We start from the raw sequence: 6,000 nt of genomic DNA, 5'->3' as shown, positions 1-6,000 counted from the left end.
AATCCTAAAGATTCCATGAGAAACCCTGTTATAACTAATAAATGAATTCAGGAATGTTGCAGCATACAAAATCAACATGTAAAAATCAGTTGTGTTACAATAAGCTAACATTGAACTACTCCAAAGGGAAATTAAGAAAACAATTCCATTTCCAGTAGCATTAAAAAGAAAAAAATACTTAGGAGTAAACTTAACTGAGGAGGTAAATACACATACACTAAAAATTAAAAATAAACATTGATAGAAGAATTTAAAGAAGACACAAATATATGGAAAGACATCCATGTTCATCTATTAGCAAATCAATATTGTTAAAACGTTCATACTATCCAAAGTGATCTACAGATTTAATACTAGCCCCACCAAAATCCCAAGGCACTTTTACAGATATAGAAAAAAGAATTTTAAAATTTATGTGAAATCTTGAAAGACCTAGAGTAGCCAAAGCAATCTTAAGAAAGAAGAACAAAGTTAGAGGTATCACACGTCCTAATTTCAAAATATATTACAAAGCTAGAGTAATTAAAACAGTATGGTACTGGGTAAAGACTGACATATATAGGTCAATGGAACACAATAGAGAGCACAGAAATAATTCCATTCATATACGTTCAACTGATCTTTGAGAAGGTTGCCAAGACCCCAAAATTGGGAAAGGATAGTCTCTTCAACAAATGGTGTTGGGACAACTGGATTATAAGATGAAAAAAGGGGGGGGAGGGGGAAGAGGGAGAGGAGAGGAGAGAAGAAAAGAAAGGAAGAAAAAGAAAAAAAAGTGAAGGAGAAATAAAGACAAAAGAAGCAAAACAAACTAAGACAAAACAAACAACAAACAGACAAAGAAACCTTTATGCCCAGAACATCATCAGGAAGAAAGAAAATGCCATGTCATAAACTTGTATCTACACAAAGAAAGGAAAAGCATAGGAGATTTATTTAAAAGATAACTATTTGATTAAAGGAATAAGAGAAATAATGTATTGGGTAATTATACAATTTGCATAAGTCAAATGAATGGAGCAACATCACAAATGGCAAAAGACATAATTGGGAGTAATCTGTTATACATCAAGTGCACTACACCTGAAGCAGTAGAGTGTTATTTGAAAGTAGATTTACATTTATATATATATCCACTATTAATATATATATACATATATCTGCTAATATATACTAGATATATTTATATATCCACTAATATATATATATATATATATCCAGTACAATTTTGTGAGTTTTTCCTCTTGGAATACTACCAGGTATTCACAGTGAATATCAGAGAGAACTCCCCTCCCCTTATGCTTCCAGCAGGGAGAGGGGGAAATAAGCCATTTTGATATAGGCCAGAAAGCATTAATTCTTCTCAACAAGACCTTCCTTCAGGAGAAATTATTTAACCTGACCCTAATCTGCTGGGGTTTTATCAGAACCAAACTGAGTTGAAGGGATGGAAATATTCAACATTAGCCCAATCTAGACATCCTGTGCCACTAAGGGTAAAGGGGGCTGAAAATCCAATGTGAAGTTTACAATCAAGAGGTACAGGCTCACTAAAAGAGTGAGACATAATCATAGGATTATAGAACATACCCCTCCCTCCACACCTTATCACCATATTACTAAAGACCTATTTACAAGTTCCCTTAATGTAGTACATCATGCATGGCTACCAAGGGAAAATTACATGGCAGACTAAAATTCAAAACACACAGTTTGAAGAGACAGAGAAAGTATCAAAACCAGATTCATATATGACCAAAAATCTAAATCAACTATGATTAATGTGCTAAGAGTTCTAATGGATGGAGAAAATAAAATAACATATAGGCAATGTAAGTAGAGAGATGGAATTCTAAGAAAGAACAAAAAAGAAATGGTTAGAGATCAAAAACACTGTAACAGAAATGAAGAATGCCTTTAATGTGCCTACAAGTAATCTAGACAGAGCTGAGAGAAGAATCTCTGAGCTTGGGGCTATCTCAATAGAAACCTCTGAAACTGAAAAGTAAAGAGAAAAAGGATTCTTATTTTTTTAAATGCAGAATATCCAAGAACTGAGTAACAACGACTGAAGTTCTAACGTACTCATAATGGAAATATCAGAAGAGGAAAGAGAGAAAGGAAGAGATGTATTTGAAACAATAATGACTGAAAATATCCTCAAATTAACATAAGACATAAAACCACAAATCCAGGAAGATCAGAGAATACCAAACAGGAAAATGCCAGAAAAACTACACCTAGGAATATAATTTTAAAACTATAGATAATCAAAGGCAAAAAATATCTTCAGAGAAGCCAGAGGGAAAAATACTATACCAATAGAGGAGAAAAAATAGGAATTACATCTGACTTCTCAGAAACTGTGCAAGCAAGAAGAGAATGAGTGAAATATTTAAAGTGTCGAGAGAAAAAACTCACCCAGCTAGAATTCTGTACCCTGCAAAGTTATCCTTCTAAAGGGAAAGAGAAATAAAGATGTTCTCATACAAACAAAAATTGAGGGAATTTGTTGCCAGTAGATGTGCCTTATTAAAAAATGTTAGACATTCTTCAGAAAGAAGGAAAATGATACAGGTCAGAAACTTGGATCTATAAATTTTAGTATTATATGTTCTAGTTCTGTGAAAAATTCCATGGGTATTTTGATAGGGGTTGATTTGACTCTGTAAAGTGCTTTGAGTAGTATGGACATTTTAACAATATTAATTATTCTAACCCATGATCACGGTATATCTTTCAATTTATTTGCGTCTTCTTCAATTTCTTTCATCAGTGTCATATAGTTTTCAGAGTACATGTCTTTCCCCTCCTTGGTTCAGTTTATTCCTAGGTATTTTATTCCTTTTGATGCAATTGTAAATGGAATTTTTTTAAAATTTATCTTTCTGAAAACTCTATTAGTGTATAGAAACATGACAGATCTCTGTATGTTAATTTTTTGTCCTGCAAATTTACTGAAGTGATTTATTAGTTCAGTTTTGGTGGAGTCTAGAGGTTCCTATGTATAATGTTTTGTCTTCTGAAAATGGTGATGTTTGTACTTCTACCCTTCCAGTTTGGATGCCTGTTGTTCTTTTTCTTGTCTGATTGCTATGGCTAGGACTTCCAATACTACATTGAATGAAAATAATGAGAGTGGGTATCCTGATCTTAGTAGAAACGTTTTCAGGTTTTCACTATTGAATATGGTGTTAGCTGTGGGTTTGTCATATATGGGCTTTATTATGTTGAGGTAAGCTTTTTCTATACCCAATTTGTTGAGAATTTTTATCTTAAATGGGTGTTAAATTTTGTCAAATGTTTTTCCTGCATCTACTGAGATTATCATGAGTTTTATTCTTTATTTTGTTATTGTGATGTATCACATTGATTGATTTGCAGATATTGAACCATCTTTGTATCCCTAGAATAAATATCACTTGATACTTTTAAGGTATTGTTAAAATGTATTGCTAAATTCCTTTTGCTCATATTTTGATGAAGATTTTTGCATCTATGTTCATCAGAAATATGTGCCTGTCATTTCTTTTTTTGTAATGTCTTTGTCTGGTTTGGGTATCTGGGTAATGCTGGTCTCATAAAATGAGCATGGAAGTATTCTTTCCTCTTCAATTTTTTGATAGTTTGTGGAGGATTTTTAGGTAATCTTATGTAAATCTTGGTAGAATTCAATTGTAAAGCCATCTGGTCCTGGCCTTTTTTTGTTGGGAGTTTGTTTTTTAAATTACTGATTCAATTTCATTAGTAGTAATTGGTCTATTTGGATTTTCTATTTGTTCCTTATTAAGTCTTGGAAAATTGTGTATTTCTAGAAATTTATCATTTTTTTCTAGATTGTTCAATATATTGACATATAATTGTAGTATCCTCTTGTGATTATTTGCATTTCTGTGGTATTGTTTGTAACTTCCCATCTTTCATTTCTGGTTTTAGTTATTTGAGCCTTTTTTTTCTTGATAAGTTTGACTCAAGGTTTATCTTTTTTTTTTTTTTTTTTAATCTTTTCGAGGAGCCATCTCTTAGTTTCATAGATCTTTTCTATTGATTTTTTAGTCTCTGTTTTATTTATTACTACTCTGAGCCTCATTGTTTCCTTCCTTCTACTAAATTGGGCTTTGATTGTTCTTCTTTTTCTAGTTCCATTAAGTGTTAGATTGCTCATTTGAAATTTTTCTCATTTCTTGAGGTAGACCTGTATTTCTATGAACTTCCCCCTTAGAACTGCTTTTGTTGGGTCACATCAATATTGGAAAATTGTGCTTCCATTTTCATTTGTCTCAAGGTATTTTTTTCTCTTTGATTTCTTTGTTGACCCATTGATTATTTAGTAGCATGTTGTTTAGTCTCCACATGCTTGTGATTTCTCCAGTTTTCTTCTTGTAATTGATTTCTAGTTTCATACCATTGTGGTAGAACAAACTGCTTGATAGGATTTCAATATTTTAAAATTTATTGAGACTTATTTTGTGGCCTAAAATGTGAACTATTCTGGAGAACATTCCATGTACACTTGAAAAGAATGTGTATTATTCTGGTTATAGATGGAATGCTCCATATATACCTACCAGTTCAATTTAGTTTAATGTGCTGTTTAAGGGCAACATTTCCTTATTGATTTTCTGTCACAATGATCTATTACTTGATGTAAGTGTGGTATGATAATTCCCTACTATCATTTTCAACTTCTCCTTTTATGTCTGTTAATATTTGATTTGTATATTTATGCGCTCCTATATTAGGTGCATAAATATTTAATAATGTTATATATTTTTCTTGGATTACCCCTTTATCATTATGTAGTGCCCTTCTTTGTCTTTTGTTACCGTTATTGCTTTAAAGTCTATTTTGTGTGATATGAGTATCACCACCTCATCTTCCTTTTCATTTCAATTTGCATGACATATATTTTTCCATCCCTTCACTTTCAGTCTGTATGTGTCTTTAGATCTGAAGAGAGTCTCTTATAGGCAACAAATAATCCCCAAATTTGTATAGAATCACAAGAGACCCTAAATAATCAAGGAAATCTTTAGAAAGAAGAACAAATCTGGAGATATCATGTTTCCTGGTTTCAAACTATTCTACAAATCTACGGTATCAAAACAGTACAGTACTGGCACCAAAATGGACAGTTCAGTGAAACAGAGGAGAGAATCCAGAAATAAACCAACTCTTATAAGGTCAATTGATCTACAACAAAGGAGGCAAAAATATACAGGGAGAGAAAGACAGTTTCTTCCATATGGTGTTGGGAATATTGAACAGCTACATGGAAAATAATGAAACTGAACCATATATGATCTTACAACATATACAAAAATTAACTCAAAATGGACAAAAGACTTGAATGTAAGATCAGAAACATGAAACTCCTAGAAAAAAATCTTAGGCAGTAAGCTCTTTGATATTGGTCTTAGCAATATATTTTAAAATCTGTCTCCTCACGAAAGGGTAACAAAAGTGAAAATAAATGAGACTACATCAAACTAAGAACTTTTGCACAGTGAAGAAAACCATCAACAAAATGAAAAAGACAACCCACTGAATGGGAGAAGATATTTCCAAAAGATATATCCAATAGAGGTTAATATCAAAAATATACAAAGAACTCATACAATTCAATATCATAAAAACAATTAATCTGATCCAAAAATGGGCAGAGGATCTGAATAGACATTTTTTCAAAGAATACAAAATAATGGCCAAGAGGCACATGAAAAGGTGCTCAGCATCACTAATCATTAGGAAAATGCAAATCAAAACCACAGTGAGGTATGACCTCACACTTGTCACAACGGCTATTATCTAAAAGACAAGACATAACCAGGGTTGGCAAGGATGTGGAGAAAACAGAACACTTGTGCTTTATTGGTGAGAATATAAATTGGTACAGCCAGTATACAAAACGTCATGGAGGTTTTTCAGAAAGTTAAAAATAGAACTACTATATGATCCAGCATTTCCACTTCCGGGTATTTTTCCAAAGAAAATGAAATG

General features: G+C 32.2%; 1 protein-coding gene across 1 annotated transcript in view; it reads left to right on the top strand.

Moving 5' to 3' along the window:
* Positions 1–530: 530 nt before the first annotated feature.
* The window catches only part of LOC309620732 (tigger transposable element-derived protein 1-like), a 69,941-nt gene continuing 64,471 nt past the window's right edge, over positions 531–6,000 (top strand). Inside the window, exon 1 of the mRNA XM_082377598.1 lies at positions 531–6,000. This exon is cut by the window's right edge and continues 23,574 nt beyond it. The gene's annotated coding sequence lies outside the window, so the exon portion shown is untranslated.

This window comes from Balaenoptera borealis (assembly GCF_965194805.1).
Source record: "Balaenoptera borealis genome assembly, chromosome: X".
Lineage (NCBI taxonomy): Eukaryota > Metazoa > Chordata > Mammalia > Artiodactyla > Balaenopteridae > Balaenoptera > Balaenoptera borealis.
Note: the sequence above shows the minus strand (reverse complement) of the source record. Positions and strands in the feature narration are given on the sequence as shown.